This window comes from Mandrillus leucophaeus, unplaced genomic scaffold (assembly GCF_000951045.1).
Source record: "Mandrillus leucophaeus isolate KB7577 unplaced genomic scaffold, Mleu.le_1.0 Scaffold214, whole genome shotgun sequence".
Taxonomy (NCBI): domain Eukaryota; kingdom Metazoa; phylum Chordata; class Mammalia; order Primates; family Cercopithecidae; genus Mandrillus; species Mandrillus leucophaeus.
This window is the reverse complement of record NW_012102188.1, coordinates 1,785,397-1,794,519: the sequence shown is the minus strand read 5'-3', so window position 1 is coordinate 1,794,519 and position 9,123 is coordinate 1,785,397. Positions and strand designations below refer to the sequence as shown.

Genomic DNA, 9,123 nt, shown 5'->3' with positions numbered 1-9,123 from the left:
CAGGCAGGTGAAGGCTAAAACGCTCGGGAACAGGCTTTCATCCTTCTGCATAGGTTACACAGACACATTTTTCTTCCCAGCTTTGAACAGCAGAGAACTCAGGCACATTTCTGGTGCATACCTGCTATGCAAGCACTCATGCTGTGTGCTTCAAACCAGTCACCAGGCGTACATCATAGAGGTTCCTGTTTGCTTTAAATGATGTCAATGGTTTACTACATCCTGCCCCAATGTGCTGGGCACAGAATGACATCATTTGTGAACATTCCAAGGTTTAGTTCTTGAAGCCTGGTTCCAGACATCCTCAGAGATAAGCTAGGATTGAGCAAAACAGATTTGCTGCACTGACTCTTTCCCTGCAAGGGGTTACCGTAAAAGTGGAATATGAAATGCCTACTTAAGTTCACAGTTGTGCAGTGTTCTGTGTGTCTTAGGGGAAGAGTGTACAAATATAACTCAAACAAACATCCTTTGAAACAAAGAAAACTGAAAAAATCAAGTCATATATATGTAGAGATTTACCAGATGAATTTTTCTTGGCATCAGACAAGTGACTCCAGTTGTCCATGATCAGAAAATAGCAAAATTCCTATTTCCCCTTGTTGCAGTGAAGCTGGGCTTTCTGCTAATTTCTGACCCTCTGGGTAGAAATCCCTAAATAAGTGAGAAGACAAGGAAGCACCTGAGCTCCAAAGGAATCTCCCGAGATTGTCTGAGTGGAGTCTGGGCAGTGATGACAGTGGGAAGGCAACAGTCTTGGGTCACTTCTGAAATGTGGCCCTTCCTGGGGCTCTCCAGCTTGAGCACGGTGCAGCTGCCCTCATACTAAGGGAGCTGAGCAGTGTCCTTGGAGATGCTGCACACCTTAGGCCAGAGCAGCACGGCATCACACTCCAGGTAGGCTTGATCTCTGCCTCCCTGTCACAATGCTGCTCCTAATACCTTAGGCCAGATGCCTCGCTCCAGGGGGAGAGCCACCTCTCTCTGTTCTGCAGGAGCATCACTGCTGGGACCATTTTCCCTCCTCACCCTGCTGGTCTGGACAGGGTCCATCACAGGGCTCCTGCCTCTGGCCTCCACTGGACCACAAGGACGAAGTCAAAGCCCTCCACCTGCCATGTGCAGTCACCACCACCTTCCCCCTTCTCCCTAGGAGGTCAGGCAGGAGCTGGGGAAGATCTGTGTTCCCTCTTCTCCCACCCCAGAAGCACTGTGCTCCTGTGGACTCTCGCTCTTCCCCTCCTAGACCTCTGTCTTGGTAACTAGCTTCCAAGCTGGGCCCCGCCAATCCCTCCCTCCTGGTAATCCTGCCCGTGTGTAGTCCCTTCCACACTAAGTCATGGCTGGCCACGTCACTGACAGAATCCTGAAGAAATGAGACTGTGTGATTACTTAGGCTACATTATAAAATATATTGAGATTTCTGCTATGCCATCTTAGGATCGCTCACTTTGTGGGGAGACATCTGCCACATGATGAGGACATTCAAGCAGTCCTGGGGAGAGGTCTGGGTGGTAAGGAGATGAGGCCTCCAGTGAACAGCCGGGATTGGTTGGCCAGTCACCTGCATGAGCCACTGTAGAAGCTGATCTTCCAGCTCCAGTCAAACCTTCAGATAACTGCAGCACCATCTGATGTCTTTATTACCACCTCATGAGAGACCCCAGGCCAGAACCACCTAGCTAAACTGCCTTTCAATTTCTGATGCACAGAAACTGTGGGAGATAAAAGATGTTTATTGTCTGTTAAGCTGCCAAATTTGGTTAATTTCACAGCAACAGATGACTGACACTTTGCCTTATCACACATATGCTAAGACTTCTTCCTCCTCCCTGGAGCTGCTCTGCTCCTGGGCCCAGTCAGATGCCCAGTCTGCGTCCCCAGGGTGTGTCCTTTCTTGGTCACTTTCACTAATGATCCTCTCCCTGCTCTCCTTCTTCATCCAACTCTCGTAAAACCTTGGGAGTCCCTGCACAGTTTCTTCCCCTGTCCAAAGTCCCTCTTTGGAGTGGCTGAGAAATAAACAGTCTTAACCGAAACACTCCAATATTACCCCTCTCTTTAGATCAAGGGTCTAATAATAATAGTTAACACTTATTAAGCACTTGTTATATACCAAAATCTTTGCTACACGTTTTCCAAGAATTGCCTCATTCAGTCCTTAAAACAATTCCGAGTATACCATCTTTACCTTGAGTTTTTCAGATAAGAATATAAAAGCGTGGGTAGGTTACTCAGGTCACACAGCCATAAACTGTGGCTGCAGCCTCCTTCCTCATGAACTCTCCTTAGGTCTGGTGTGTCCTGAGACACATCAGAGATGTCATCCTTTTGAAAGTATATTCTCTTCTTAATTTTATTTGGGGTGAGTCTGCTATCTGTTCAATACAATTGACACCGATTCTCTAGCCTCATCTATCGTGGAGTTGAGTCCATGGTGACCACAAGGAGATTTTCTGCCCCTTGAACAGAGGATTACCCTCTGTGGGATGCAGGACCTCTTAGACAGTCTAGCTTTGTCACACAACAGCAGGACTGGCAAATGACTCATCTTGACTGCCACAAAGTCATATGACCTATCGTCAGCACGGACACACATTCCACCCCAAGTGGGGACTTGTCAGGTGGTGTGACCTTCAGAGGCTGGCTGTAATGTTTCTTGCATTTCCTGACTACCGTTTTATAGCATCACACAGGTATTGTGGGGAGCTGCTGCCATGGACAACTTCAGACACTGAAATAGCTTTTTCTTTTAAGCTGCACATGGGTGTAGTCCCTGGAGTTTTTGCCCACAATATCTATCTCAAAACAGGGGTCCATGGGTGAGTAGACCTTCTAGAGATGCGAATGAAACCAGCATCATTGTTCCTGGTGTCATTATGTCTATAGATTCAGGATGTTAGAGGGTGGTGCTGCAGTCTTTTCTGTTTGAGGCAAAACATAAACAGCAGGTCCTGGAGGGTCTTGTCTTATGGATGGTGTGAATCATATTGGAATTTGGAAGCCTAAGGGCCACCCGAGCCCATGGGCTGGGCAGTCTCTTCTCATGCATGCTCTAACATTCAGATGTGCCTACAGATTCTTCAGTGTCTTCATGGCTCATGGCACTTGAGCACCCTTCTCTAAGGGATTCCAGACTTTCCTGGGTGGAAGGAATAAAATCTACCCCATATAATCAGTTCCATAGGATGCTGAGGGGTAAATATACTAAGATGGAAGCAGAGAGAGTCATATAGGAATATAGGATCCCCACATTACATCCAAGATCAGTGAGTGTTTTAAAGCTAGTTGTGATATATTCTCTTCATCCCTTTTTGATTCCTTGTGTAGGGCCTAGGAAGATTGTCTTTCTAATGCCCTTTTGTGTCTTTAACTGGGATTCATGCAGTCTAATATCCTGAAATCCCTTTCACTTTGTTCTGTCGTGATTTAGGGTGTAGTTCTTTCTGAAATTTTTTATCTTGTTTGTGTTGAAGTTTTTATGTACGCTTGTTTCCTTTACTGCTTCTTACTGTAAGGATGCTAAGATAAGAAAGAAGTTGAATTGTAGAGAAAGACTGAGATTTTACAAGCTTTAAAAAGAGTTCACACCCTTGTTGGGCTGAAACACTGCACCGTTTACTCCTGTACCATCTTTGATGTTAAATCAAGTTTAATAACCTAATACTGCCTCCTTACATATTTTAAGTTCGGCCTACAGGTTTCTCTGTACAGCGTGAACTACAACCTAAATGTAGTTGTAAACAGACTGTAGCCTCCTCTTGTGCCAACCACCAAGTCTTGGCCAATCAAAGGTGGCCAGCTGTTCAAACCGTGTGCAAATAAGGCACAAGCCAAGCTGTAACCAATCTGGCTGTTTCTGTACCTCACTTCCATTTCCTGTACTGTCACTTTCCTTTTTCTGTCCATAAACCTTCTTCCACCACATGGCCACACTGGAGTCTCTGAGCCTACTCTGGCTCGGGAGACTGCCCAATTCATGAACTGTCTCTTATACACATCTAGATGTGTATAAGAGACAGCACACATTCCACCCCAAGTGGGGACTTGTCAGGTGGTGTGACCTTCAGAGGCTGGCTGTAATGTTTCTTGCATTTCCTGACTACCGTTTTATAGCATCACACAGGTATTGTGGGGAGCTGCTGCCATGGACAACTTCAGACACTGAAATAGCTTTTTCTTTTAAGCTGCACATGGGTGTAGTCCCTGGAGTTTTTGCCCACAATATCTATCTCAAAACAGGGGTCCATGGGTGAGTAGACCTTCTAGAGATGCGAATGAAACCAGCATCATTGTTCCTGGTGTCATTATGTCTATAGATTCAGGATGTTAGAGGGTGGTGCTGCAGTCTTTTCTGTTTGAGGCAAAACATAAACAGCAGGTCCTGGAGGGTCTTGTCTTATGGATGGTGTGAATCATATTGGAATTTGGAAGCCTAAGGGCCACCCGAGCCCATGGGCTGGGCAGTCTCTTCTCATGCATGCTCTAACATTCAGATGTGCCTACAGATTCTTCAGTGTCTTCATGGCTCATGGCACTTGAGCACCCTTCTCTAAGGGATTCCAGACTTTCCTGGGTGGAAGGAATAAAATCTACCCCATATAATCAGTTCCATAGGATGCTGAGGGGTAAATATACTAAGATGGAAGCAGAGAGAGTCATATAGGAATATAGGATCCCCACATTACATCCAAGATCAGTGAGTGTTTTAAAGCTAGTTGTGATATATTCTCTTCATCCCTTTTTGATTCCTTGTGTAGGGCCTAGGAAGATTGTCTTTCTAATGCCCTTTTGTGTCTTTAACTGGGATTCATGCAGTCTAATATCCTGAAATCCCTTTCACTTTGTTCTGTCGTGATTTAGGGTGTAGTTCTTTCTGAAATTTTTTATCTTGTTTGTGTTGAAGTTTTTATGTACGCTTGTTTCCTTTACTGCTTCTTACTGTAAGGATGCTAAGATAAGAAAGAAGTTGAATTGTAGAGAAAGACTGAGATTTTACAAGCTTTAAAAAGAGTTCACACCCTTGTTGGGCTGAAACACTGCACCGTTTACTCCTGTACCATCTTTGATGTTAAATCAAGTTTAATAACCTAATACTGCCTCCTTACATATTTTAAGTTCGGCCTACAGGTTTCTCTGTACAGCGTGAACTACAACCTAAATGTAGTTGTAAACAGACTGTAGCCTCCTCTTGTGCCAACCACCAAGTCTTGGCCAATCAAAGGTGGCCAGCTGTTCAAACCGTGTGCAAATAAGGCACAAGCCAAGCTGTAACCAATCTGGCTGTTTCTGTACCTCACTTCCATTTTCTGTACTGTCAGTTTCCTTTTTCTGTCCATAAACCTTCTTCCACCACATGGCCACACTGGAGTCTCTGAGCCTACTCTGGCTCGGGAGGCTGCCGGATTTGCGAATCCTCCTTGCTCAGTTAAACTCCATTAAACTTAATTTGGCTGAAGTTTTTCTTTTAATGTTGGCCATCATGAAACCAATAAAATCTGCTGAGAACCTAATGACTAGATTTCTTTTTGACTTTTTCTGTTTTGTTTGTTTTTCTTTTCTGATCTATTTTGTCTTTTCTCCGTTTTCTGGTTCTTCTTTCCCTCCTGGCTTATATTTCTAGCATCACACGGGGAAATATTTCTTTTTCTGGTAAGATATTAGAAATTTGGCCTGTTTAGTCCATCTCATGGTTTTCTGTGTTCTGAAATATCTTTCAGTTTTCAGTCACAATTTGAAAGCATTGTTAGCCCTGGTTATACAAATGTGCCTAGGATGTGACTCAGGTAAGCTTTTCCATATTTGCTGTATTTCACGTCTGAAGCATCTCACTGGTAATGTCCAGCCAGATCTAAAAACCTCTCTCCCTGGGCAGTCCTTCCTGAAGACCCCTTTGGTTTTCAGAATTAGTGGTATTAGCCTACCCAGCAGTCATGTGCCAATTCTCCTATTCAAAAGATGCTCCTTGCTAAGGAATTTATTATCTCCTGGCAAAGTCTGATGAATTAATTTCATAACCATCTCTCTCCAGAAGGTGTCTGGTGAAATCTTCTATAATGTATGGTCCTTGGTAACTCCTAAGCCCCTTTTTCCCCTCTCAGAGCCACAAGCTGGCTTATGAACAAATGGCCACAGCTTTCCTGCTAGCCACCATGGATTTCAGTGGGTCTAGCTGGCCTCCATTCCTGGTCTTCCCGAGAAGTAAGGTCAAGAGCAGCAAGGGCAGTTGGACTTAGGTCTAGTGCTCTGTTTCTGGTTGTCAGGGGGAGTGCTGCAAGATCCACCAGTTCAAGGTGCTAACCTGAGCCTATCACCTCTGGACTAAACGGGGTAATGCAGTTGGGTGATGTTGGACAACTGGAAGGAGGATTCAGGTAGCCCCAGCCAAAACAAAAGAGCTGAAGAACAAAAATATGCTGTCTGGCTGACATTAATGGCCAATATTTAAAAAACTTACATATCCCCTTGCCAGTTTATAGCTCTTAGATTTTTAAATATTTATCTTTTTACGTACAAACATACTTAGTGTTGTTTATATTAAAAATTTGAAAAAGATCCTATATACAACGTATACACAGACAAGAAGGAAACCTACTAAAACATTAGTGATTAAAATCTCTAGGTGGTGAGAGTATAAGCGATTTTATTCTTTACAGTTTTCTTAGGTTTCCAAATATTCTCCCATAGGAATATGATATTTTTAGACTCAGAAGTGAATATACACAAGTATACACATTTCCATTTTCATTGTGACTATGGTGAGTTTTTTTGAGTGTCCTTATCCTGCATTCTTTGAAATTTTCTCTAAAGAGATTTATGTTCTTATTGAAATAATAAATTTTATAAAAATAACTTTGTTTATGGTGTGTTTCGTTATACAGATATTTTTCCATACTGTTCTATATGCTTAAATTTTATACATATATACACGTGTGTATCTTTTAGTTATTTTTCCAGTATGAATACAAACCAATATACTCTATATCATTTTTTCTTACATATTGGCTTTAAGATATTTTTCCACTCACTTTTAGGTCTTTAATCTTTCTAGAGATTTAGAGAATATGATGCTTTAGGAATCTGGCTTTATTGTCCAAATGGATAGCTAATTATACCAACATCATAGATTGAAAATACCATATTTTCTCCACATATGTTAAACCATTAGTAGGCATAAATCTTTCTTTGCCATAAAAAGCTGAAGTATACAGTAGAAAATGAACATGTATGCCACATAGCTTTGGTATTAAACACATATGACTACAGATTCATTTTCTTTTTTGTAGAAACAAAGACTCTCACATTTTTCACACTTTCATAATCCTAATGGTTCATCTTTTCTCCTGATGACAGTATGTAGAGTCATCACATGCCCTTGACTTTCCATGCCACAACCTCCTTTCTGTTCCAGAGGGACCCCTGCCAGCCTTCCCAAAGAATACCCTCTTGAGAATTCACTCACGAAATTTTACAAAACTGAAAATCACTCAGTGCTGACTCAATTTTTCCTAGAGTGTTCAGCATTATCTATTCATAAAATACTTAATTTATGCCCTGTTATGTAAATGTCCTCAGTGACACTACAAAGGTTTCTTCTTTGGGAAAATTATACTGGAACACAGGCAGTTTCCCTACACTTTATCTCTTTAGACACCTTAACTTGTGCATACAGTCTAACCAGATTTGTAACTGTAGACCTAAACTGCCTTGACACTGATGTAGCTGATAAAGAATTATGGGAAGAACATTTCCTGCAACCTTCAGTTTCTGTGGGGTGGGGTGTGGGTGACAAGCAATCGAGAATCGGTGGTGCATTCATTTCCGAATTGGCATGCAATCACATTGCATTCCAAGACTACATTACTTATAGGGTTCTGTGTTACAGACACATGGCTGCTATGTAAAAATAGAATGTTTTATAATTCTCACCAAAATATTCTTTGAAATATACAGTTACATGAGTCAAAATAAATCACAAAAGGAGTTCAAAAACATTTTGAACTGAGTGATAATGAGAAAGCAGCACATCGAAATTTGTAAGAGGCAGGTCAAGCAATGCTTAGAGGGTAGTTGTATAGCTAAAGAGAAGAAAGAATTCTGCCTTCAGACTGGAAATTGCAACATTGACTCTGCCCTGGATCCTAGTCTGAAAATTTTGGACTTGCCAGCCCCCACAGTCATGTGAGCCAATTCCTTAAAATAAATGTCTTTATTTCTACACATATGCACACCCACTCTACTTGCTCTGTTTCGCTGAAGAACTTTGACTAATACAGATTTTACTACAGAGAGTGGTTCTAGGGAAATAGTCTTAAGGTTGAGTTTCTGAATTGGTTCTGGGGCTTCTGGAATTGGTTCTCTAATCTGATCACTAATGACTCTATTTCCAGTAGCAAACAAAACACTGATAGTTTATGGCATTATGTGATGATGGAGATGGGTAGAATATCACTATTGAAAATGTTTAATCAAATGTTTGTAAGACATAAGACTATGAGTGCCCATGTATTTGATATCTTAGAACATTTTTGTTAAATTAATGAGGATGAGATTGGCTGGTTGCTCTTAATGTCATTGGACAACATGGAGAGAGAAAAGGATGAGCTCAGGGATTCAAATTTTCAGCTTAAGCCTTAAATAAGTGATTTGAAATGTATGTCCTGAAAGAGACCCTTATCTCCTGTAGCTTCAGGGCTGAGATTGCTGAAAGCCATAAAAATGATGGGGTATTTTTATCAAAGTTCCCCTACTTATTATTAGCTGTATAGCTTTGGTTTGGGGATGCAAGTTCATTCTCTGCATGTTAATTTTTGAACTGCTATGCATTATCTAACCTAAAGATAGCGTGTAAGGTTAAAAAAAATAGGGACTTTTGTCGTGATTTCACTTCTTACTGGCTGTGTGGCTCTGGTCCAGTCTTAGTGAGACAGCTTCCTCATATAGTCAAGATGATGAAAACATGCTAGACTTATAGAATTGTTGCCAGAAAGAAATTGAGGGGACATTTTGTCAACTGTAAAATATTAATACACAACAAGTAACTGTTACTATATTATAACATTAATTTGTAGTACCTTGCATTAGAGGGATTGTTAGAGGCAAATATGTACTCACAGTTTTGCA

At 41.7% G+C, this 9,123-nt stretch overlaps 1 protein-coding gene across 1 annotated transcript in view; it reads right to left on the bottom strand.

Moving 5' to 3' along the window:
• Positions 1-9,123, bottom strand: part of LOC105540059 (two pore calcium channel protein 2-like) — a 122,296-nt gene that overhangs the window by 82,750 nt on the left and 30,423 nt on the right.